Source organism: Lissotriton helveticus, chromosome 3_1, assembly GCF_964261635.1.
Source record: "Lissotriton helveticus chromosome 3_1, aLisHel1.1, whole genome shotgun sequence".
Taxonomy (NCBI): Eukaryota; Metazoa; Chordata; class Amphibia; order Caudata; family Salamandridae; genus Lissotriton; species Lissotriton helveticus.
Window position 1 is genome coordinate 779766038 of NC_136061.1, and position 17996 is coordinate 779784033.

The 17996-nt window shown below is 43.3% G+C and overlaps 1 protein-coding gene across 3 annotated transcripts in view; it reads right to left on the minus strand.

Annotated features, from left to right (window-relative positions):
• TUB (TUB bipartite transcription factor) overlaps nucleotides 1-17996 on the minus strand; it is a 593386-nt gene that overhangs the window by 267293 nt on the left and 308097 nt on the right. The window lies entirely within an intron of this gene.

The window sequence follows — 17996 nt, forward strand, 5'->3', positions numbered from 1 at the left end:
TATGCAAATAAAGGTGGTTGACCAAAGGTGTTTCCAAAGTCCGGTTCAAGGTTGAGGATCGCCCAATGTTTCATTATGGTTCGTTTGAACTGTCTGCTGCTGGTCGAATATTTTGAGACCACTACTATCCGTGTTTGTTCAGGTTTGCTTGTTGGTGTTAGCAGTTTCCATCTGTCTGACTCCTCTATTCTTTTTTTGGTTTCTTGTACCAGGGATGTCGGATAGCCTCTTTTTCTAAATTTATCAGACATTTCATCGAGTCTAGTTTTAAGGATGGTTTCATCTGACGCGATTCTCTTTACTCTTGCCATCTGGGAATATGGTAAGTTGTTAATCAGGTTTGGTTCGTGGAAGCTGGAGTGTAACAACATGTTATTCCTGTCTGTGGGTTTAACATACAGGTCTGTGATGAATCCGTTTGGTGTTGTTGTTATTTTAACATCCAAGAAATTAACTGTGGTATCCGAAATGTTCCATGTAAGTTGGATTCTTTGATCTATGGAATTGAATTTCGTGAGCGCCATGGTCAGTGTCTCTTCCGTGTCCGTCCATACGATGAAAAAATCATCTATATAGCGTAGTATCATTCTCAAATGGTTGGTCCATCCAGGGTCTTTCAAGATGTGTTGGGTTTCATACCAATGCATAAAGATATTGGCATACACAGGTGCCGCCGAATTGCCCATTGCCATCCCGGTGAGTTGTTGGTACCACTCATCATCAACTTTAAAATAACTGTGGTAAAGCGTGAAATACATAAGTTCCATGAGGAACAGCTGGAAATCTTGGTCCAAAGATGTGTTCAGTAGAGCTGATTCCATCGCTTCAATCCCCATATCATGGGGTATGCTGGTGTATAGGCTACAGACATCTGCAGTGCATAAGATCACTTTCTCTGTTTCATTGAATGTGATTTGTTGTAATTTCAACAAGAATTGCGATGTGTCTTTAATGTACGTTGTCGTAGATTGTACTGATGATTGAAGATATTTATCAATCAGTTGTCCAATTGGTTGATGTATACTTCCTCTAGTAGACACTATAGGCCTCATGGGAGGATCTCTCAAATTTTTGTGTATTTTGGGTACCATTCTCAAGGTTGGGCTCCTAGGGTTGGTGGTTAACAGGAAGTTTTTGGTTCTTTCTGCGATGATTCCCTGTTGATATGCTTTATCAATGATGAGTTTTAACACCTTCAAATATTCTTGGGTGGGATTTGATTCCAATCTAAGGTAAGTTCTCTGATCACTGACATGTTCCCTCACCTTGTTCTTGTACATCTGTGTGTTCATAATCACGATAGCTCCTCCTTTGTCCGCTTTGGTAACAGTTATGAGGTCATTCTCCGCTATTTTGTTGAGGGTATCCAGATCTTTTTGTGTAATGTTTCTGGTTTTTGGTTTGGTGTGTTTGATTTTTTTAAGATCCTGTTTGACTAGGTTCTCGAACAAATCTAGTGTCTTATGGCTTGTTGGCGCTTGGAATGAACTTACTGGACGTAATCCCAATAGCTGGTCCTTAGTTTCTTGTGATCGCTCCGGTATTACGTTGTCAAAGAAGTGTCTGAGTTTAAGCTTCGCAGAAAGAACCAAAAACTTCCTGTTAACCACCAACCCTAGGAGCCCAACCTTGAGAATGGTACCCAAAATACACAAAAATTTGAGAGATCCTCCCATGAGGCCTATAGTGTCTACTAGAGGAAGTATACATCAACCAATTGGACAACTGATTGATAAATATCTTCAATCATCAGTACAATCTACGACAACGTACATTAAAGACACATCGCAATTCTTGTTGAAATTACAACAAATCACATTCAATGAAACAGAGAAAGTGATCTTATGCACTGCAGATGTCTGTAGCCTATACACCAGCATACCCCATGATATGGGGATTGAAGCGATGGAATCAGCTCTACTGAACACATCTCTGGACCAAGATTTCCAGCTGTTCCTCATGGAACTTATGTATTTCACGCTTTACCACAGTTATTTTAAAGTTGATGATGAGTGGTACCAACAACTCACCGGGATGGCAATGGGCAATTCGGCGGCACCTGTGTATGCCAATATCTTTATGCATTGGTATGAAACCCAACACATCTTGAAAGACCCTGGATGGACCAACCATTTGAGAATGATACTACGCTATATAGATGATTTTTTCATCGTATGGACGGACACGGAAGAGACACTGACCATGGCGCTCACGAAATTCAATTCCATAGATCAAAGAATCCAACTTACATGGAACATTTCGGATACCACAGTTAATTTCTTGGATGTTAAAATAACAACAACACCAAACGGATTCATCACAGACCTGTATGTTAAACCCACAGACAGGAATAACATGTTGTTACACTCCAGCTTCCACGAACCAAACCTGATTAACAACTTACCATATTCCCAGATGGCAAGAGTAAAGAGAATCGCGTCAGATGAAACCATCCTTAAAACTAGACTCGATGAAATGTCTGATAAATTTAGAAAAAGAGGCTATCCGACATCCCTGGTACAAGAAACCAAAAAAAGAATAGAGGAGTCAGACAGATGGAAACTGCTAACACCAACAAGCAAACCTGAACAAACACGGATAGTAGTGGTCTCAAAATATTCGACCAGCAGCAGACAGTTCAAACGAACCATAATGAAACATTGGGCGATCCTCAACCTTGAACCGGACTTTGGAAACACCTTTGGTCAACCACCTTTATTTGCATACACGAGAGCGAAAAACTTGGGAGAAATACTGCAATGTAAACCCAAAGAACATACAACGTATGCAGGTACTAAGCCCTGCTTAAATTGCGGACATTGCAATAACATTATTAAGGGTAATACGGTGAACCATCCAAGTCAAGGTAATTCTATCAAGCTTAGAGTGAATGCAACATGCGACACCAACAATTTGATATATGGGATAAAGTGCCCTTGCGGCAAAATGTATGTAGGCAAAACTGAGTGCCGCATTAAGACACGCCTCACAGAACATAAGTCTAACATCAGACTTAAGAATATGAAATCAGCACTGTCCGCCCATTTCACTGAAAAGCAACACAACGTTTCTCAAATGAAATATATAGTACTTGAGACAATACAAAAACAAGAAGGGAGAGACAATAATAAATTCCTCCTTCAACGTGAGAATTACTGGATCCACAGACTGTCTACTCAAAATCCCATGGGGATTAATGAAAGGATTGAGTTTGCATGTTATTTATGATTAATTTGCTCTTTGTATTGACCTTGTTGTTATTGTGCATATCCCCAACTTGACACTATGTACCCTTAAGTAATCGTTTTAACACTAGGTCCACAACAGTGAACATAGTAGCATCAGCAACACACTAAGCCACACACACCCGGTTCAATTCCCACATCGTCCAACTTTTACGATATTCTCAAATTCACTATTTCCCTTTTTTTACATTTATTTTCCTTATACCCCTTCAAAGCTCACTATGGAACTATTTAATTCCCAGCTTCATTAGTCAACCCTCAGAATACCCGGCTTTGTGAAGCACACTTCCATGTGGAAGTCAGACCTAATCCCAACTGGCATAGTCTGCTTTCTACCTCTATCCACGGGCAAAACCACGTGACACCTAAGATATTGAACGGCAGAAACGCGGGAAACCATTGCACCGCCGGCGTTTCGCAGAGCAGATCCCCGGATAGCTTTCACCTACCCGTCTTGAAACAGGTCAGTGTTCCCTGTCGTTTAAGTCCACACCAACCTCACGAACCATCACATTGCCCACAGGCATTGACGACCCCTCCCTTGTTTTTCCCGTTTCATTGCAGATTCCAAAAACACCGCACTACGAAGGGCATGTAAGAGAACCAATGTGTCTTTAACCTATATTGCGATTTGAATCATTGTGCATCCATGCATGTAAACAATATGAACGAAATGTATCCCTGCATCAATTCTTTTACAACAGTTAAATATGTTTATGTAGTGTGACTATTTTCGTTGAAATGCTTTATTGCCTAATTGCTGAACGTGATGCAAACAGTTAATTCGATTACTATTAATAACAGCCTGTATATATTATTATTTTTAGTGTCTATTTCCCTGATGAAGAGCATATCAAATGCTCGAAATGCATTGGAAATGTGGAATATAAACAAGCCCGAGCTTGAGTTTTCTGAAAGTTAAGAAACTAATGGAATACGTTTAAAAAATGAAAACCAAAATAAATTCAAAGTAATGAATACGAACATTGCATAGAAGTAGCCTTTCTTCCATGAAAGTAACTTCGTGAATGTGTGTGCCATACAAGGGATGGGACTAGAATCCTTCTAGTCTCACATTTAGTTATTATAGTTTTGACGTCGCAGGACTCTCGACGCCTCCTTGTTGTGCACCACCAATTGAACAAAATAAAGACTATTTATTAAGCAACATCACAGCAGTGCATCTATCCCAAACAATTAACGATATTCACCTTCAGAGCGTCCACTGGAAGGATAGCACGCACCCACACTTTCCGAACAATTCTCCACCTTTAACAACACATGAAGTCTAACTATGAGGAAATATCTAAAAGCACAGAGGCCAGAGCCTCCACCTTTGCATTCGAGGAAAAGGATGTGGATCAAATTTATTCATTGATCAGGGAGGAAATTGCGCAAGAAGCGTCAAGTAAATCCAAAGAGCAAAACATAAAACAATTACTTTATCTAATGAAGAGGAAAACCAATCAACAACTGCACGCCAGCACCCTCATCAAGTACCATAGGAACCAACGCATACCTCGGGGGCTCAGAATAGCACTTAAACCGTCCTTATGTAAACATTCAAAAAAATTCCAGGAACGGTGGTATGAAATCCTCAATAAATGTTCATTGGATCTAATCCTTTTAATCATCCAAGAATTATCGGGGATCTTAGAAGAAATCATCACTGAAATCCAAGAAACTTCCACTGAACTCAGCAAAATGATGACAGAAGAGGAACTCAAAACTACCTTAGAGGACATGAAAACCCAAATTGACAAACACACCAGGGAGATTAATGAAAGAAAAATTCGTAAATTTAAGCGAGACACCCTGGATTATCGCCTAGACGAGGTCTACACATGGGCCGACATCTATGCACAAAAACGAAGAAACCGCCCCTATAACTCGAATACGGATACCTCCTCCACGGATAGCGATCCTGGCCAAAGAACACGGAAAGGGCAACCCACAAGAACACCACAGACAGAACCTTCAACTGCGGAACCGACCACCAGCTCAACACGCGACAAGAGTCCTTTTTTAGACCAGGGCCAAGCACAAAAAGGAGACCCAGGAGAGGGCAAAGAAAAGGAAAAAGAAAGAGACCCTCCGAGCACTCGGAGCACAACATCCACAACCAAGGAGAAAGAAAAGAAACCCAAGAAGAATTGACCACAGAACAGCTAGTGATCAACATCAGTGACCATGACTTCAGCAAACATGAATTGCAACTACTTGAAAAGGGCACCTCATTTGTCCCTACCACCTCCACAAACCACCTGGAACACGAAGTTAGCTTCTTCAAGCTTATGAGGAAGCTTAAACTCAGACACTTCTTTGACAACGTAATACCGGAGCGATCACAAGAAACTAAGGACCAGCTATTGGGATTACGTCCAGTAAGTTCATTCCAAGCGCCAACAAGCCATAAGACACTAGATTTGTTCGAGAACCTAGTCAAACAGGATCTTAAAAAAATCAAACACACCAAACCAAAAACCAGAAACATTACACAAAAAGATCTGGATACCCTCAACAAAATAGCGGAGAATGACCTCATAACTGTTACCAAAGCGGACAAAGGAGGAGCTATCGTGATTATGAACACACAGATGTACAAGAACAAGGTGAGGGAACATGTCAGTGATCAGAGAACTTACCTTAGATTGGAATCAAATCCCACCCAAGAATATTTGAAGGTGTTAAAACTCATCATTGATAAAGCATATCAACAGGGAATCATCGCAGAAAGAACCAAAAACTTCCTGTTAACCACCAACCCTAGGAGCCCAACCTTGAGAATGGTACCCAAAATACACAAAAATTTGAGAGATCCTCCCATGAGGCCTATAGTGTCTACTAGAGGAAGTATACATCAACCAATTGGACAACTGATTGATAAATATCTTCAATCATCAGTACAATCTACGACAACGTACATTAAAGACACATCGCAATTCTTGTTGAAATTACAACAAATCACATTCAATGAAACAGAGAAAGTGATCTTATGCACTGCAGATGTCTGTAGCCTATACACCAGCATACCCCATGATATGGGGATTGAAGCGATGGAATCAGCTCTACTGAACACATCTTTGGACCAAGATTTCCAGCTGTTCCTCATGGAACTTATGTATTTCACGCTTTACCACAGTTATTTTAAAGTTGATGATGAGTGGTACCAACAACTCACCGGGATGGCAATGGGCAATTCGGCGGCACCTGTGTATGCCAATATCTTTATGCATTGGTATGAAACCCAACACATCTTGAAAGACCCTGGATGGACCAACCATTTGAGAATGATACTACGCTATATAGATGATTTTTTCATCGTATGGACAGACACGGAAGAGACACTGACCATGGCGCTCACGAAATTCAATTCCATAGATCAAAGAATCCAACTTACATGGAACATTTCGGATACCACAGTTAATTTCTTGGATGTTAAAATAACAACAACACCAAACGGATTCATCACAGACCTGTATGTTAAACCCACAGACAGGAATAACATGTTGTTACACTCCAGCTTCCACGAACCAAACCTGATTAACAACTTACCATATTCCCAGATGGCAAGAGTAAAGAGAATCGCGTCAGATGAAACCATCCTTAAAACTAGACTCGATGAAATGTCTGATAAATTTAGAAAAAGAGGCTATCCGACATCCCTGGTACAAGAAACCAAAAAAAGAATAGAGGAGTCAGACAGATGGAAACTGCTAACACCAACAAGCAAACCTGAACAAACACGGATAGTAGTGGTCTCAAAATATTCGACCAGCAGCAGACAGTTCAAACGAACCATAATGAAACATTGGGCGATCCTCAACCTTGAACCGGACTTTGGAAACACCTTTGGTCAACCACCTTTATTTGCATACACGAGAGCGAAAAACTTGGGAGAAATACTGCAATGTAAACCCAAAGAACATACAACGTATGCAGGTACTAAGCCCTGGTTAAATTGCGGACATTGCAATAACATTATTAAGGGTAATACGGTGAACCATCCAAGTCAAGGTAATTCTATCAAGCTTAGAGTGAATGCAACATGCGACACCAACAATTTGATATATGGGATAAAGTGCCCTTGCGGCAAAATGTATGTAGGCAAAACTGAGCGCCGCATTAAGACACGCCTCACAGAACATAAGTCTAACATCAGACTTAAGAATATGAAATCAGCACTGTCCGCCCATTTCACTGAAAAGCAACACAACGTTTCTCAAATGAAATATATAGTACTTGAGACAATACAAAAACAAGAAGGGAGAGACAATAATAAATTCCTCCTTCAACGTGAGAATTACTGGATCCACAGACTGTCTACTCAAAATCCCATGGGGATTAATGAAAGGATTGAGTTTGCATGTTATTTATGATTAATTTGCTCTTTGTATTGACCTTGTTGTTATTGTGCATATCCCCAACTTGACACTATGTACCCTTAAGTAATCGTTTTAACACTAGGTCCACAACAGTGAACATAGTAGCATCAGCAACACACTAAGCCACACACACCCGGTTCAATTCCCACATCGTCCAACTTTTACGATATTCTCAAATTCACTATTTCCCTTTTTTTACATTTATTTTCCTTATACCCCTTCAAAGCTCACTATGGAACTATTTAATTCCCAGCTTCATTAGTCAACCCTCAGAATACCCGGCTTTGTGAAGCACACTTCCATGTGGAAGTCAGACCTAATCCCAACTGGCATAGTCTGCTTTCTACCTCTATCCACGGGCAAAACCACGTGACACCTAAGATATTGAACGGCAGAAACGCGGGAAACCATTGCACCGCCGGCGTTTCGCAGAGCAGATCCCGGATAGCTTTCACCTACCCGTCTTGAAACAGGTCAGTGTTCCCTGTCGTTTAAGTCCACACCAACCTCACGAACCATCACATTGCCCACAGGCATTGACGACCCCTCCCTTGTTTTTCCCGTTTCATTGCAGATTCCAAAAACACCGCACTACGAAGGGCATGTAAGAGAACCAATGTGTCTTTAACCTATATTGCGATTTGAATCATTGTGCATCCATGCATGTAAACAATATGAACGAAATGTATCCCTGCATCAATTCTTTTACAACAGTTAAATATGTTTATGTAGTGTGACTATTTTCGTTGAAATGCTTTATTGCCTAATTGCTGAACGTGATGCAAACAGTTAATTCGATTACTATTAATAACAGCCTGTATATATTATTATTTTTAGTGTCTATTTCCCTGATGAAGAGCATATCAAATGCTCGAAATGCATTGGAAATGTGGAATATAAACAAGCCCGAGCTTGAGTTTTCTGAAAGTTAAGAAACTAATGGAATACGTTTAAAAAATGAAAACCAAAATAAATTCAAAGTAATGAATACGAACATTGCATAGAAGTAGCCTTTCTTCCATGAAAGTAACTTCGTGAATGTGTGTGCCATACAAGGGATGGGACTAGAATCCTTCTAGTCTCACATTTAGTTATTATAGTTTTGACGTCGCAGGACTCTCGACGCCTCCTTGTTGTGCACCACCAATTGAACAAAATAAAGACTATTTATTAAGCAACATCACAGCAGTGCATCTATCCCAAACAATTAACTGCATAAATACTTTACACATTGCCTCTAAGTTAAGCATGCCTGCTTTCGGCAAAGCTACAAGAGGGTAACCTTGTTAATTTTATAGTTTGCTTGTGTCTCACCTTGAGTAAGGTTTCACCCCCCTCAACCAGTAATCCAATTTCCTACAGTAATGTAGTGGTCTGTTTGAAAATATGGCATGGACACTGAACCAGCCACCTCCTAGAAGGGCTGAGAGGATTTTTCTCTGGGACTAGCTTACTTTGTCCACTCAAAGATGTGACTCCGTAAAATCGGGGGGGGGGAGGGTAACTTGATTAAGTCTTATGTGTTGTCTGTATGTAGTTTTTGTATGTATTCATTATTTTACATGTAGATGGGTTGATGGTGGCGTTTTTTGTATGGGTTTGCATTTTTTCAATTTCGACTCATAAGTATATTCAAATGAATGAAAAACATCATGCTGATTCTATATATGCTCTCTGTGTTGTGGTATATAGTGAAGTTGTTATTTCTTTGAAGTGATTTGAACATGTAGCGTATGGTCAGTAGGATCAGGGAACCTACTTTCTGTCTTGCATATTTTGTATGACAATGCACATTAGTGCGCACGGGGCAGTTGTTTCTTTGTTTTTGTATTATTGGTTACTATAGGTCCTTGTTGCTTATTTAGGAAGGGTACAGCCTATGTTTCATGTTTACATGAACTAAGATCCAAGTCACAAAAATTTTAACATGATTAGGCGTGACCTACCTGTCTGATTTTGTCATAAAAAGGTACCTCCAAGACCATCAATCCCATCTTTTCTACTGAATTATTGTTTCTTCAAGCATCCGTGATTTAGCAGGTTTTTACCTAATGAGTTATTCAATCGTGTACACTGAACTATATGACGCCACAATCAATGCATCCAAATAATTTTTTTTAAATGAACAAAGAGTCCTCTTTCTTAGTTCATTTTGTTTTTTTGAAAGGACAGTTGTAAACATATACAAATATTGTACATGGGGAGTTTTACATTCATTTAACAGTCATAGCATTTAAGAACAAATTCGTTTGGGGCAGGGCATGTATAAACAAAAACATTACATGACATGATTAATTATACATTTGAAAAGAAACTAAACAAAAAATATACAGGAAGGAAAATACACAATATTGTGTCCAGTGTCCTACACTGTCAGATGTTTGGGGCATTTATCATTGTGGCCCTCAAGCTTGTAGTCTACAGCAGTACTACTTGGCCCTATTCTATTGATGGTCAGCGCTTACACTTGTATTTGGATGGAATTTTCCATTTCAGTAGCCATGATGCACAATTTAATGCACAGATGCTGCACTCAATGATCGCCCTTGGCCCCGTTTATAAGTGTGCCTACGCGTTTGAGCAATTGATGTATTTCAGGGAAGGTCTTCTTCAGGTAGGGTGACCAGAATTTTAAAGCCAAAAACCGGGACATTTCACAAAAAATAGAAGAAGGACTACAATTTTACTTCAAGCGATGAGAGCGCTCCTCAGCAGAGAATTACAGAACAGGCAGTAAGAACATACATCAAATGCAATGTTTTAAGCCCAGTAGGTTGCCTGTGAATTAAATTGCTTTCCTGAAACAACTGCTAACTATCCCTGCTTTGTAAAACATAAAAAACTCTTCCCACCGTTTATAGTCGACCCTCTCTAAAAACGGGGACGTGAGCTAAATTTCTTGAAATTTGCTGGGACAGCTGGTAAAAAACAGGGACCGTCCTGGCAAAACGGGGACGCCTAGTCACCCTATCTTCAGGGCTGTGAATTTTGGGGACACTGGGTAAAGAGTAAAAGCCAAAGATTACTGATTGGGCATTGTCATTGTGTTCACCAATCTCAATTAAGTGTGGAGAAGGTTCCACATTTCAATGAAAGTTAAACGAGGGAGACGTACCGTTAAGGTAAGTGAAGCCTGTTGGTTTTCTCAAGCGGTATATCAGATTCCTTAGATGAACAAATTACAACAGCGCAACTATCCATGGAAACTGTTAAAGAGGGTACTCAAGCAAGCCTGGTATACACCCAGAGATACATTGCTGACCCCCCAACAAACACAAAATTACATCTGGTGTACACACCAAATCAATAAACGCCCAACATACAAACAGTCCAATAGAGAGACGTACCGCCTTCTTAGTAAATGTCAGAATCTAAAACCTTAAGCTTTAGAGAGGAAGATATTGAGGAACTTCAAAGAAGACCATCAACACCTAATATTGGTAACCAAACCAATACCCAAGATAGCAATCTGAAATTGAAAGAATCACTAGACTAAAGAAAAACAGACTGGAATGGCATTACACGGAGAAGTGCTCCTAGAACATCTGAGAGCAGGCACAATACCGGTGGGAATTCAGGTAAAAAATGTACAAGTCATCTTTTTGGACCATCCTGAATACCTGGGGAATTTTAGCCACATCGGAACCAAATGCTCATGGGATTGGATGTTCCTATATATCAAAACAGCTGAAACACTGAGCCTCATGGGACTAGAACTGATTAAGGAACTTGCAGAGGCCCTACTATCAAATGAGGCCATTGGTGGTTTGTAGACCACTCGTGTGCTTCAGCGCGGCTGACAAGCGCTTTTTATTTCTTTTCATTTATTTCAGCTGACTCTGAGTTCAGCTCGTTTGGCTTTTAATACTTTGGAGCTCTGAAGCTGAATACTAGCTTCAGCGCTCGTGTTTTAATCCCTGCACTGCTGTTTGCGCTAAGGCTGATAGCGCTTGCATTCATGTGGTGATGCTTATCTGTTAACCGCTACTTACCCGCTCCTGACCCCGGTCCGCCCCGGCTGTGTGCCGTTTGCTGCGGAGGGTCCCTGCAAGAGCGCCACTTCCACTTCGCGGCACTTCCGCCCTGCCTCCAGACTGCGCAGGTGAGCGGTCTAGTGTCTGCTGAGCGAGGGTTCATAACGTGCCTCGCCGGCCCCGCTGGCTGACTTGGTGGTTTGTAGACCACTCGTGTGCTTCAGCGCGGCTGACAAGCGCTTTTTATTTCTTTTCATTTATTTCAGCTGACTCTGAGTTCAGCTCGTTTGGCTTTTAATACTTTGGAGCTCTGAAGCTGAATACTAGCTTCAGCGCTCGTGTTTTAATCCCTGCACTGCTGTTTGCGCTAAGGCTGATAGCGCTTGCATTCATGTGGTGATGCTTATCTGTTAACCGCTACTTACCCGCTCCTGACCCCGGTCCGCCCCGGCTGTGTGCCGTTTGCTGCGGAGGGTCCCTGCAAGAGCGCCACTTCCACTTCGCGGCACTTCCGCCCTGCCTCCAGACTGCGCAGGTGAGCGGTCTAGTGTCTGCTGAGCGAGGGTTCATAACGTGCCTCGCCGGCCCCGCTGGCTGACTTGGTGGTTTGTAGACCACTCGTGTGCTTCAGCGCGGCTGACAAGCGCTTTTTATTTCTTTTCATTTATTTCAGCTGACTCTGAGTTCAGCTCGTTTGGCTTTTAATACTTTGGAGCTCTGAAGCTGAATACTAGCTTCAGCGCTCGTGTTTTAATCCCTGCACTGCTGTTTGCGCTAAGGCTGATAGCGCTTGCATTCATGTGGTGATGCTTATCTGTTAACCGCTACTTACCCGCTCCTGACCCCGGTCCGCCCCGGCTGTGTGCCGTTTGCTGCGGAGGGTCCCCGGTCCGCCCCGGCTGTGTGCCGTTTGCTGCGGAGGGTCCCTGCAAGAGCGCCACTTCCGCTTCGCGGCACTTCCACCCTGCCTCCAGACCGCGCAGGTGAGCGGTCTAGTGTCTCACGTTGGACGGCATAAATGGCCACCTGGAGGAAGCGCAGCGGACGAGCGCAGCGGGAGCGCCGACTTCGCGCCGAAGTCGCGCACAAGTCAAGCCCGTCTGCGCCCGTCCGCGGCCGACCGAGGCCAGGGGCCAGGCATTCTGCTCAACGTCTGGTGTACTCTTCTCAGGCCCTTCGTGCCCTATCCCATCATGTCCTCCTTGCACCCCATGTTATAGTTACCATTCGAGGAAATAACATTCTATCCTCTCCCCCGCCTATAATCCCCTTTTCACCTTCCCTTCCCCTTTCCTCTCCTTCCCCCGCTGCACCTCGGCTGACTCAGCCCAGTCCTAGCGGTAGTGACCCTTTCACATTACTTTATCTCAATACTCGTTCTCTCCCTAAACATCATTTGGACATATTCCAACTTTTAGAAGGAGGCCTTATCGATATCCTACTCCTCACAAAAACCTGGTTAAATGCTGACTCTTACCCTGAAATCCTGGCCGCCATTCCTGTGGGTTACTATATTCTCCATTCTGATAGAAACTCTGGCAGACCTGGCGGCGGAGTCGCCACTATCATTCACTCCCACTTACAGTTCACTACCCTTTCCACTCCACCCATAGCCAACACGGATATTCTTACACTGAAATTTACCTCTCCCAACTCCTCATTTATTTGTATATTAGTTTACCGTCCCCCTGGCAACTCGCCCCTCTTCCCATCCTTATTTAGTAGTATGATCTCGCAAAATGCCATCAATTCCGCTAGGGTTTTGGTGGTGGGCGACTTCAACTATTGGCCATCAGACCCCCAGGAATCCTCCCTCTCTCGTGAGTTCACTGACTCACTGCTTGGCCTTAATTTCTCCAAACACATCTCTGTGGCCACACACAACAAAGGCCATACATTAGACCAGATCTGGTCCACCAACCTTGACATCCCCTCTCCCTTGGTCTATCCTTGCCCCTGGTCCGATCACTTTTTTATTTCTTTCTCCTTGCACTTACTTTTGTCCACCCGCCCTCCGATCCCCCATAACCTTCAGGTTCGAAATTGGAAACAAGCTGATATTCCTCATTTCCATTCTATTCTTGCCTCATCATCTCTCCCTGACTACTCTGATCTGAACTCCCAAGCCACCTCTCTTGATCAATGGCTGTCCTCCGCCTGTGACGTCGTTGCCCCCATCAAAACTGTTCAGTCCAAACGCCCCCACGACGCTCAGCGCTGGTTCACTTCCACTCTTAAGGCGGACAAACTTCGCCTTAGACAGGCTGAGCGCCGCTGGCGGCGGAATTATGACCCTTTACTTCAAATCACGTACACTGACCTATTAAAAGCTTATAAACGATCGATCATCTCGGCTAAATTATCCTATTTTTCTCAGAAGGTCTTGACCTCGGCATCCAAGACCAAAGAAATTTTTTCTATCGTAGCTGAGCTCTCCCTTCCTGATCGGGTCACCCCTCAGCCCCTACCCTCACAAGCCCTGTGCAATTCTCTCAACTCTTTTTTTTCTGACAAAATCTCTGCGATTAAAAACAATATTCCCCTCACTACTCTGCCTCACGATTCTGTCCTCCCTCCTTCGAATCCCCATTCTTTCTCCAAATTTCCCCCCATCTCCCTGGATATTTTTCTTTCATTACTTCAGACTGTGAGCTCCGGCTCGCCCAATGATTGCTGCCCCACGTCCATCTTAAGAGCTGCCTTCGTGGCCTGCCCCGGCCCCCCTCTTGATCTCTTAAACCAATCTCTTCTGTCAGGCTCTGTCCCTAATGCTTTCAAAAGCGCTGTGGTGGTCCCCATTTTAAAAAAACCGGGTCTTGACCCCACCACGCTGGCCAACTATCGTCCCATCTCCCTCCTCCCTTATTTAGGAAAGGTCTTAGAGACTTATGTTACCCGCTGCCTCAGTGCTTTTATCGAGGAAACTCACTTCCTCGACGATCGACAGGCTGGGTTCAGACCTGCTCATTCCACTGAGGCAGTTGTGGTGGCAGTTATGGACACGCTGAAACAGGGAGCTGACAGGAATTTGGCCCAGGCCCTTGTACTTTTAGACCTCTCAGCCGCTTTCGACACGGTCGACCATGGTATCTTGGTCGACCGTGTCAGAAATGCCGGCATTTCTGGCTTGGCCCTGTCATGGGTGGTATCTTTCCTTCATTCCCGTTCTCAATCTGTCCGGCTTTCTTCTTTTTCTGCCCCTCTATCCTCTCTTTCCTGTGGTGTTCCCCAGGGTTCTGCTCTGGCCCCGCTTTAGTTCAATCTTTATATGCAGCCCCTTCTTGTCTCTCTTCGTCAGTTCTCACTTACTGCTTTTAACTATGCAGATGATCTGCAGCTTATTTTTCCTCTCAATTCTTCTCCCTCCTCCTGTTCTAATTTTCAAAATGCCATGCTCTTCATCTACGAGTGGATGAACCTTAGTCAACTTAAGCTCAACCCAAGCAAAACGGAGCTGGTGGTGACCGGTGGTTCTCTTACTCCCTGGTCTCCCAACTTCTGGCCTGCAGCTTTGGGTTCCCCTCTTTGTCCAGTGAATACTGTGAAGAGCCTGGGGGTCACCATTTCTAGTGACCTCTCAATGCGGCCACATATCAACACCGTCACTTCGGCTTGTTTCTTTCATCTCCGCCGAATCGGGAAGATTCGCAGGTTTCTATCCCAAGAGGCCCTTATTCTTGTTATCCTTGCCCTCATCACCTCACGTCTAGATTATGCCAACTGTCTATACGTGGGGGTCCCTGCCTGCCATCTTTCCCGTCTCCAACTGGTCCAGAACCAGGCAGCCAGACTAATTTTTCAGCAACCTAAACATCAGCATGTCACCCCTTTGCTGAAAACTTTACACTGGCTCCCAGTTGCACAGCGGTGTGTTTTTAAAATGGCCTGCACCATTTTCAAATCCTTGTTCTCATGCGCCCCTGCCTTTATTTCTTCCTGTTTGCACGCCTATATCCCTTCCCGTCACCTCAGATCTTCGGCTCATAACCTTCTGATCATCCCTAGGTTCAACCGTAAGAAACATGGAGGAGCCTGCTTCTCCTTCCTTGCTCCTGTTACCTGGAACTCCTTTCCTCTTGCCATTCGTTTGTCCACCGATTATCGTTGCTTTCGCAATTCCTTGAAAACTTACTTGTTCCGTCTGGCGCACGGCTAGCGGCCCTGTCCCTGAATGTTCTCCTCCCACCTGGTCTCGAGCGCCAAGAAACCAATTGGTGTATGTGCGCGGTACCAAATCTTTTTTAATAATAAAATAATAATTGAAAATGTATAAGGACTCTTGAATAAATTGGAAAAATACAATGCCATATTCAAGAAAAATACAGAAGACTTAAAAAAATCCAAATTACAATGTTTATATTACAGATGACTTGCAATGACCTGAAAAATGTGTAACCAAGTCCATGTGTAAACATAGTTTAGGATTTTGGAATATTTTAACTTTATGTGAATAATTTTTCTAAATTGGCAAAGAATGTGCATGCCTGAATGCTTTTCCTTAAGGGGAGGATTCACAAGTACTTTCCTATATGTGTGACTTACTCTTTAATTAATGATTTGCATTCTTCTAATTGTTCTAATTTTTTCTGTCATGTGATGTTAGAAATTGGGTCTCTAGTTGGCAGAGGTATGCACCCTTTCCAAGTAGGTACCATAATCCTAGTTAGGGTAAGCTAGATACACACTAAAAGTTAACTTGTGCGCACCCTCTGCCAGCTTGACAGTCAGGCTTATCTAAAAAGGCAATGTGTAAAGTATGTGTGCAGCACAAACACACACAGAGTAACACAATGAAAACACCACAAAAACATTCCGCATTCCACACAGGTTTAGACAAATGGAGAATAATGTTATTCGTAAAATGAGACCAAAATGACAAAGATCCAATAAGTAGAAGCGGAGTTATGACATTTTAAAGAATTAATCGAACAATATTCCTTAGAAGCCAATAACGCTTAGGTGTTGCTTGAGGTCGCGCTGGACTGGGGCAAATCCAAACTTTAGGCTGACCACGATGGAGGGCAGGCTGGCTTCAGGACTCATGCAGATCCTGCAGAGAAAGTACTTTGTATGGAGCGGGTGTCGACGTCAAAGGCTCGAAGCAAGGACTCGAGGCACTGCGTCGGCATCAATCCTGTGGATGGAGGCAAAGTGTTGGCGCAGATCCACACAGTCAATGAAGACTTCAGCGTCGAACCCCTTTACGAGGCTGGTGCTGCATCGTTCTTAAGCCATGCTGTCCATCATCCTTAAGCCACTCAGTTCAGCGAGACGATGTCATCGATTGGCTCCTGTGTCTGGGTCGAAGGACAATTTATCAGTTTCGATCTGCACATAGTCATCACTGCGTCAATTTTGACAGTTCTGGACAGCAGAAATCACCAATCAAGAGCCATGATCTGGATTGGTACCACTTGGCAAGGCATGACTCACAGATGGCAGAGTCCAGGTGCTGTTGTAGATTTGAAGAAAGTCTTTGCTGGCCCTAAGACTTCAGAACAGGGGGTGAGCCAGCAAGCCCTTGGAGTCACTTCTGTGTTCAAGTGAGAAGGGTCCAGTCCTTGTCCTCAGCAGGGAAGAGATCAGCAGGCAGCAGGAAAGCTCAGCAAAGTAGACAGCAGTTCCATCAGAGCGGTAGTCAGGCAAAGTGGCAATCCTTATGTCACAGCAGTCTTTACTCCTGGTAGAGTTCTTCACAGGGCCAATCGTGTACTGTCTTGGTAGGGTCAGAGCCCCAGTACTTATACCCAAATGTGCCTTTGAAGTGGGGGTGACTTCAGCGCAGGCCTTAGAAGTGCACAAGTCCCCTTTCATCTCAGCCCTGTCTGCCAGGATATCTGTTGGGGGTAATCAGCCGTCTGTGTGGGACACAGAACACTGCCTATTCAGGTGTGTCAGCTCCCCCTCTCCCGTTTCCTGCCCAGGAAGAGTTATCAGAAAGTGAAGAATGCAGATGAGTTTTCAGTCACACCCACCCTTTCTGTGTTTGTGGCTGCATAAATGGAATGCACAAAGTGTAGCTATCACCCACACCACACATGTATCGGAGACAGGCTGGAAGTAACACAGAACAGTTAGAGCAGAGCACTGTCCACTTTCTAAAGTAGCATTTCAAAAACAGTAATGTTAAATACAACTTTACCAGAGTATTTATCATTACCCTTCCAAAGAAATGAAACATGCTGTAGCTACTCCTTTCTAATCAGAAATTACAGCTTAAAAGTGTTTTAAGTAATTCCAAATGCTAGCCTATGAGAGGAGTAGGCCTCACAGTAGTGAAAAATAATGTAGCTGTTTGTCACTACCAGGACATGTAAAACTTAACAGTACACATCCAACTTTTTACTTTCACAGCACGCTGCCCTCAGAGCTGCCTAGGGCCTACCTTAGGG